At 51.7% G+C, this 9,253-nt stretch overlaps 1 long non-coding RNA gene across 1 annotated transcript in view; it reads left to right on the plus strand.

The window, feature by feature from the left end:
• The first annotated feature begins 4,901 nt into the window (after nt 1-4,901).
• Nucleotides 4,902-9,253, plus strand: part of LOC123093843 (uncharacterized) — a 12,332-nt gene continuing 7,980 nt past the window's right edge. Inside the window, exons 1-2 of the long non-coding RNA XR_006445615.1 lie at nt 4,902-5,947; nt 6,048-6,150. This is a non-coding gene — a long non-coding RNA (uncharacterized lncRNA). The remainder of the gene's footprint in view (nt 5,948-6,047; nt 6,151-9,253) is intronic.

Consider the following 9,253-nt stretch of genomic DNA (forward strand, 5'->3'; position numbering starts at 1 on the left):
GAATATCGCATAGCGGATCCCTCTGCCGTAGCTTCCTAAGTACCTCTCCGGCAGTTGCCATTGATTCAATCCCTCAGCGACCGAGAGGATGCCCTGGGAGTTTAACCATGTCGTACGTCCCTTTTGAACAATGCAGGACCATGAGGACACCACTGTGACAGTGCACGTAGAGCGAGCCATGGCAGTACTCGGCCGACCACCATGTTTGCTGGTCCCTGCAACGTGGTGCGGTGACCACGTCATAGAGGTGTCCCAAAGTGCAGCGCCCCGGCGTGAACTCACGGATCTCCCACTCGTCTGTTAATGAAGAGAACACAAAAACTCGAAATAACTTTGGTACCTCGGCAGTAGGCACATAGGAACTGGACTGGCTCTGAGAATGGGGTGGCCCTTGGGCGTGTGACTTGTGCTGCTCATCTTCTTCTTCCTCCGATCTAGATGGTTGCTCTTCTTCAAACAGGTTGGGTAGGGACGTATGCTCCCAATCGACCCAGCATGGTCGTTTGGCACGTGACCACTTATGTTGCCACGCTTCTTCTTCGCTGTCACGTTGTAGCTTTTCGGTGGGAAAGAAGAACACCTGGTGGTGCGGCGACACGGCCGGGTCAAAGGAAAGGAACACGCCCTCGACGCTGTACGGCCATGGCGTCGGCGGCTGCGGCAGGCGGGCGTACCGCGACGTGGCTGGGTTGCACACGGCGATGGCATTCAATGAAGGGCTGTATCTGTAATCCCCCGTTACGAGGAGCAAGCCGTTGCAGTGCTGCTTCACGCGGCAATACAAGTGGTTCCAGAAGAGACGCCGATAGCAGGGAACGTGGGCGTCAGCCGACGCCGGCGGGCCGAACAAGGCGAAGTCGGGGTCGAAGCCGTAGTAGGTGGCGAAGACGCCGGGAAACTCGCGAGGGAAGACTTGCAGAAGGAGGAGGGTGTGGGTGTGGGCGGCGACGAGGTCGCGCCACGCGCGGCAGACGCACCGGGACATGGCGAGGGCGCGGCCGGGGAGGCGCCGGAGGACGTCGAGCAGGAGGTCGCTGGGGAGGCAGATGCCGTTGTCGTCCATCACGCCGGCCTGGACGCAGGCGAAAGTCGCGTGACCGGCCGGCGCTGTTAGGAGGTGATCTCGATCGGGTGCAAGATGATGGAGGAATAGTAGGATCTAGCGATTGTAATAGTAGTGGGAAATACTAGCTGCCTTGTATATAGCGCCTGTGCATGGGGCAATGTAAAATGCGGGAGCCAGCTCTAACAAAAAACTTGGACGCCACGTTCATGACCTGATGATCAAATCACATTTGAAGATCTGGTTAATCAAAGGCAGATATATTTGCTAAGGCCAGTTAAAGGCAGATCCTCGCAGAAAAGATTGAAATCTTCATATTATAAGTGTGATATATGTGCTGCAGCTACACAGGATTTGTTGCTTCTAGTCATATATGTGCCGCGCAACCTTGCCTGGTCCAGGCCATCGGTCGAGGTCGGCAAGTCTCCGCATGCGCTCCAACTCAAATAATTTCCCATTTCCCTTTTTCTTTTGAAAGAATTTCACCGCTTCACCCATGGACATGGACAAACTGCACCCCGCAGACATGATTTGCCTGGTGACTGGTGAGAGAGCAGGACGTGCGTACGATACTGAGATGAGATGATCGAAATGCACAAATCCAACCGCCGGGCCTCACGCCTAGATTAAACACTCCGATAGAACTCAACATCCAAGTACAAGTCATCCTCATCCTAGTTCATGCATGCGAGGCCAGGTTTTGGTTGCACCGCAATTTGAGGGTTTTATAAAACACCATCCTCAAGCCATTCTCTAATTTTAAAATCTCACTTTCCACACCACCTTAATAAGCAAAACAAATAGCTTCCATGAGTGCCTCCTACCATCAGATGCAGCTGAATGGTTGGGATCGACGGGAGAGGGATCGGTCTATGGGTGATGCTCGACCAACCAATGAGGAGGGAGCAGCCACGAAGACGAGCCCGACCCCGATTCAGAGCAGCCAGCCAACTCCCTTTCCACATTGCCGCCGCCCAGTCTTCCTTCCACTCCAGGCATCGATCCACGGGTGATGTGGATGGACCAATCACGAGGGAGCAACAAACGTAACGAAATCCCCCGCCCCTTAGGCTGGTCATAGTGGGGAGTAACTTACCTTCATAGTGGGTAGTGTCATAGGTGTGGTAACATAGTTGCCTTCATTTATTACTTTGTAGACTCATTATGCATTGGAAACCGCTATGTGATGGTAACATATTATGTTACTCTATTTGCCTCTCTCCTCATTAACTACTTGCCACATCATCATTTTTGCTTATGTGGCATCTATGTTACTACCTATGTTACTCCCACTATGACCAGCCTTATCCAGTTCAGTCTCACCCATCCATCGAGTGGATTCCCCCATTGGATGTGGCGGACTGTAGGGATTGGCCGCAGAGGTGATCGATCCGTGGGTAATTATGATTAGCCAATGAGGGGGAAATCAAGGCCGCGTAGAAATTATGACTATAATATTTCTTAAGCTTTATTCTCACAGCATAATAAAATGTGTTTAGTTATTATTATTTTTTCGAGCAACCGGCAGGAGCTCTGCCTTTTCATTAAGAAGAAGAGAATTGACCAGTTTATAAGGAAAACTTGCCGAAAACCGATACATCTGCGATACACGCACACGCCAGCCCCGAGGCTGCACCACTCGAGTCGACGACACTGTCACCCAAGTGACCAGAGACGACACCCTAGAACAGAACACTGGGCTCCGGAGCCACCGCTCCGACATCCACACCGGCCCTGAGGCCACGCACTAGCCTAGTCGATGGCTCTACCGCCCTAGAGGCCAAAGACAACACCCTCCACACACGAGATCTCTGGCGCCGCCGCACCGACTTCCACTCCTGCCCCAAGGCTGCGAACCCACCTAGTCGATGACCATGTCGCCCTGGCGACCAAAGCCAACCACCACACGTAGGAGATACCCGGAGCCGCCGCTCTGACTTCCACGCCGGCCCCGAGGCCGCGCACTCTCCTAGCCGACAACAAAGTTGCAAAGCCACAGAGCCACCGCCAGCAGATGAAGGACCGGACCTCCAAAGGCGTCGCCCCCAAGAGGGAAGCAACGAGGAACGCCGCCAGTTCGGCCAAGGCTGAACTTTGGGTTTTCACCCAAAGAGCCCGTGGCTGAGTTGACGAGGGAGGTGAAGGGGCTCCACGATGCCGTCTCCAACAAGGGAACGACGTCCTAGGACGCTGTCGACACCGGCATCGACCGTGGTCGGGCTAGGCTTTGACCCGGAGCTCATCAAACCCATCTTCACCAGAGCCAATCACCACCGACGGCGGCCAAGCACTCTACACCGCTCGCAACCACCAACCACCTCTTACAGAGCCATCAAAACCACCACGGCACCACGCGCCGTCATGGCAGCCTCGCAACCACCGCCAAGAGTGGAGCCGCCACACCGCCATCCTCCCTCCTCGCTGCCCCAGCCAACGCGCCACAGCACCGCCCACAGCCCGCCGAACTCGAGGCTGACCACCACGCACGGAACGCCGCCGGGAACCGCCTTAGGAGCACCAGCAAGATGGGAACACCACGAGCCGCTCCCCCGCCGGCCACCACACACCACATCCGCAGGAGCCCCGCCCGGATCTGCGCCCCGGACAGCGGCACCGCCACCCGCCCACAGCGCCACCGTGCCACAGCCGCCCGTCACCAGATCCAGGCGGACTTCGATCTGCAACCACCGGCACTGGGGGCATGCTCCACCCCAGACGCAGCCAGTCACACCACCAGAGGAGCCCGAGCAGCACCGTTGAAGGGTCCTCCGCCGTGCTACCGTGACCCACGAGTTCCCGGCGCCCCAGACCAGCGACCCCGACCCGCGGCAGGACCCTGCACGCGAGGGGCGAGAAGACCCACCGCCGATGACGGCGGCATGGCTTCGCCCGACTGGTCTTGTGGCGGCGGCGGGGGAGGAGGGAAGGTGCGGGGAAGACTAGGGCCGGTGGCGGCGGGTTCCTCCCACCGCCCACGGGAGCGACGTGGGAGGAGAGGGTTTGTATTGTACCCGGTTAGCACTTAGTGTTTAGTATTATAGCCTTCTTTTTTTGCGAGAAACTTCAAGAAACATGGATACACACAACATTGGGACGGGGATAGAGCGTGTGAGACGTTATTCCTACTAAAGGACATCACCGACGCCACGCGCCTCAACCAAGGCGCAGAACCTAACAAGAACGAGAAGAGGGTCCATCCCGCCGGCGGGGGCCGTGATCCTTTTTATTTCTCATTGAGCGGCTTTGTGATCTTTTTGGGCTATTCATTGAAAGGGGCATGCACTTGCTAATTACAGGAATTAAATGAGAGCGGCTTTGCATGCATCGATCTGACATATACTAGCTGGCTATCATAAGGCTGGTTGTAATGGGGAGTATCATATCCTACTAATGTATGATAGTACCTCTCTAATGCATAGTATCATATTTAGTATCATGTAGTACTCTATTTATTGTCATGCATGACATAAAGTAGCATAGCATTTATTATGATACGGTATCATGATATGATACTCCACCCTCCTTTTCTTCTTTTAATGCTATGACACCTCATCAAAATTGCCTAGTTGACATGCATGATACTAGCTATGATACTACCATTACGACCAGCCTAACAAAAAATTAGCAGAGGTTTTTCCACGCCACGAGTTAATTACGCGGCGGCGGACTCCAGGCCCTGCCAGCTCCTGGTTGATTTCTACACTTTGACTCCTACACGTCGTCGGATGTCGGCAGACGGCTGAGATGGACCCGAGGAGGAGAGCGATCCGTGGGAGGCCGCCGTCCACCAATCACGGCTCAGCATGAAGCGAAACCTTGTTTATTTCTTCCGGGGAGAGAAAGAGAAAGCACCTACTAAAAACGAAACGCCAAGAGACGCCGCCACCTCTCCCGATTCTCAGCGCCGCCATCCACCGCCCCCTCTCACTCAGACCGCGCCGCCGGCCATGGCCTCCGTCGCTCCCCCACAGCCGCCGCCGCCCTCCCTTGCCCTACCTTCATCCTCATCAGAAGAGAAGAGAAGAGAAGCAAAGAGGAAGGGAGATGGAGGGAGCAGGAGCAGGAGCAGGTCCCAGATCCATCCGCCACGGCCGTCCTCGACCTGGTGGAGCTCCATCCCTACTCAAATCGCCAGCGGCCGTGCGTGAGGAGAGGGATAACTGTTTGCGGGGATCTCATCAGTTTTGTAGCCATCTATTCATGTCGCTTAACCATTGTGGTTATCTATTTAGGCAAGTTAAAAAGGTTGTGTCATGCTTGCTGCTGCCCCATGATTATCTGTTTGTTATTTTGTACCAAGTGGATACTGACCACATCAGTTTTCATCATTTACATTTATATGGTTAAATGAATGAAGCTTTAGTTGATCAACAAGTGTGTGCCTGAAACCCAAACTTGTACGCCCTCCGATCCAAATTAAGTGTCGTGGTTTTAGTTTGAACTAAAGCCACGCCACTTATTTTGGATCGCAGGGAGTACATGTGTTTCTTTCTGCTGAATGATTTCCCTGCTAATGGTACATCAAGTGCAGGGGCATCTGGGATTTAAGCTATTGTTTCAGCTTATGATAGCTGAACCAATAATACTGAGCATTTTGAAGGCCGTGTACTTTACTGAATATAGTCAAGGAGAAATGTGGTTTTGTAATTTAAAAATACATCTGCTCCAGTCCCTTGATAGTTGAATATTTTCTTGTTGTACTGCCTTTGATCCTCTAGGACCTCGTCAAAAGAAATGATGCTCCTGTGAGCATAGTTGTGATTTTTTTTTTGAGGAAGAGCATATTTGTGATTGCGACAGCAGGCATGCCATGGCGGCGGACACATCCACGCCGGGGAGAGGACCTGCTCGTGCTCGTGATAAGACCAACGCCATTGAGCTGGGGTACCTTCCTTACTGAGTGCTCGTCAAGACCTTGGATTCCCTTTTCCTTCCCCTGATGCCATTTGATTCGAGATCCTTCGTCTTCCTCTTCCTCACGCAGGCAGGTGCACGCGCGAGTGGGGCATCCATCACCAGCGGTAAGACCAGCAGACCAGCAGCGCCATTCGCACGGTGAAGGCCAGAAGCTGCCCACGCCATGGAAGGTCCACTCCACCTCTCTCAACTCTCTGTTTGGCCCTGTCTGGTCCTTGACTGATTCAGTTTTGTGATAGAAACACATTCAGTTTTTATTGTGGAAATTTTGCCTTCTGCTCATGTACACGGTTTACTTTTGGGCCTCAAGATTTAGTTTTGTCATTCTTTTTGTGTGTGTTTTCTGTTGGTAAAATCAGAAATTAATGTTGTTGTGATGATGAGGTGCATGTAGATGCATAACTAGGCGGAGCTCTCTGCCCCTCGGCATGGGTATTCCAACTATCTAGTACCAGGCCACTAGAGATTAGTAATTGCTGCAATCAAGTGCTCTTGTTGATTGCTTTAGTTTTAGATTTGGACTTGAGCAAAATATGCATTGCTTGTTTGCCATGTCATGTTTGGTAAATTGACTTCCACTCTTCAAGTGCAAGTTTATTTTTCACCATTCATGGTGATTGCCCCAGCTCATGCTCGGCTGGTGATCCTTGTACGTCCTTTGTGAAGAAATCATTGGTCTGCACTTCTAATAACATCTAGCTAAAACTAAGATTGGATGGTGATTGTGACGCCCCTGGTTCAATCGTACACTAATCATGCACGCAAATGTGTACGATCAAGATCAGGGACTCACGGGAAGATATCACAACACAACTCTAAAACATAAATAAGTCATACAAGCATCATAATACAAGCTGGGGCCTCGAGGGCTCGAATACAAGTGCTCGATCATAGACGAGTCAACGGAAGCAACAATATTTGAGTACAGACATAAGTTAAACAAGTTTGCCTTAAGAAGGCTAGCACAAACTGGGATACAGATCGAAAGAGGCGCAGGCCTCCTGCCTGGGATCCTCCTAAACTACTCCTGGTCGTCGTCAGCGGGCTGCACGTAGTAGTAGGCACCTCCGGGGTAGTAGTCGTCATCGACGGTGGCGTCTGGCTCCAGGGCTCCAGCATCTGGTTGAGACAACCAGGTAGAAGGGAAAGGGGGAAAAGAGGGAGAAAAGCAACCGTGAGTACTCATCCAAAGTACTCGCAAGCAAGGAGCTACACTACATATGCATGGGTATATGTGTAAAGGGCCATATCAGTGGACTGAACTGCAGAATGCCAGAATAAGAGGGGGGATAGCTAATCCTGTCGAAGACTACGCTTCTGGCAGCCTCCGTCTTGCAGCATGTAGAAGAGAGTAGATTGAAGTCCTCCAAGTAGCATCTTCAAGTAGCATCTCCAAGTATCATCTCCAAGTAGCATCTCCAAGCAGCATCGCATAGCATAAACCTACCCGGCGATCCTCTCCTCGTCGCCCTGTAGAAAAGCGATCACCGGGTTGTCTGTGGAACTTGGAAGGGTGTGTTTTATTAAGTATCCGGTTTTAGTTGTCATATGGTCAAGGTACAACTCCAAGTCGTCGTGTTACCGAAGATCACGGCTACTCGAATAGATTAACTTCCCTGCAGGGGTGCACCAACTTACCCAACACGCTTGATCCCATTTGGCCGGACACACTTTCCTGGGTCATGCCCGGCCGCGGAAGATCAACACGTCGCAGCCCCACCTATGCACAACAGAGAGGCCAGCACGCCGGTCTAAAACTAAGCGCACAGGGGTCTGGGCCCATCGCCCATAGCACACCTGCACGTTGCGAGGGCGGCCGAAAGCAGACCTAGCCTAGTGGCGTTCCAGTCCAATTCGGCGCGCGCCGCTCCGTCGCTGACGTCTGAAGTGCTTCGGCTGATACCACGACGTCGGGATACCCATAACTACTCCCGCGTAGATGGTTAGTGCGTATAAGCTCGTAGCTAACTCAGATCAAATACCAAGATCTTTTAAGCGTGTTAAGTATCCGCGAACGCCGAACAGGTCCAGGCCCACCTCTCTCCTAGGCGGTCTCAACCTGCCCTGTCGCTCCGCCACAAGGATCCACTCGCGGGTGCTCCACCAGCCGACCCGACTTTAGTCTCCACATGTATCATGTATAAAGTATATAGTATATACCCGTGATCACCTCCCGAGTGATCATGGCCCGATAGTATAGCACGGCTGACGGACAAGAATGCAGGGCCACAGATGAATATACTAGCATCCTATACTAAGCATATAGGATTGAAGGTAAAGGTATCAACAGTAGTAACAAGGACAGGCTATGCATCAGGATAGGTATAACGAAAAGCAGTAACATGATACACTACTCTAATGCAAGCAGTATAGAGTAGAATGGGCGATATCTGGTGATCAAGGGGGGGGGGGCTTGCCTGGTTGCTCTGGCAAGAGAGAGGGGTCGTCAACCCCGTAGTCGAACTGATCAGCAGCAGCGTCGGTCTCGTAGTCTACCGGAGAGAAGAGGGGGAAGAAATAATGAATACAGAGCAAACAAAGCATCACAAAATATATCAAGGCAATACGCGGTGTTCGGTGTGCCCTAACGCGGTAGTAGGTGATACCGGTGAAGGGGGGGGGGGAACCCCCGGGAAAGTATTCCCGGTGTTTCGTGTTTTCGGGCAGAGGAGCCGGAGGGGGAAAGTTGCGGGTTCGATAGGTTAGGGGTGTGTGGCGGACGAACGGACTGCGTATCCGGATTCGTCTCGTCGATCTGAGCAACTTCCATGTTAAAAATATTTTAATCCGAGTTACGGATTAAAAGATATGATTTTCTAAAGATTTTATTAATTTCTGGAATTTAATTAATTATTTAATCCAACATTATCCAGAATAGTAAGCTGACGTCAGCATGACATCAGGGTGATGTCAGCAGTCAACGTTGACCATTGACCTGGTCAACCTGACGTGGGGGTCCAGTGGGACCCACCTGTCATTCTCGGTTAGGTTAATTACAGATTAGTTAATTTAATTAGTGATTAGGTTAATCTAATCAGGATTAATTAACTTAATTAATTAATTAATTAATATTTTAATTATTTTAGTTATTATATATTTATTTATTTAATATATTTATTTATATATATATATATATATTTATTCCCTTTTTTTAACGTTCTGGGGTGGGCCCCAATTGTCATGGGGCCAGGGGAGCCTATGCGGGCGTGCGGTTACGGGCGCCGCCCGAACGAGCACTCGCCCGCAGGGCGGGACGAGGCCGCCGGGGCACCA

The sequence above is a fragment of the Triticum aestivum genome, chromosome 4B (assembly GCF_018294505.1).
Source record: "Triticum aestivum cultivar Chinese Spring chromosome 4B, IWGSC CS RefSeq v2.1, whole genome shotgun sequence".
Classification (NCBI taxonomy): Eukaryota; Viridiplantae; Streptophyta; class Magnoliopsida; order Poales; family Poaceae; genus Triticum; species Triticum aestivum.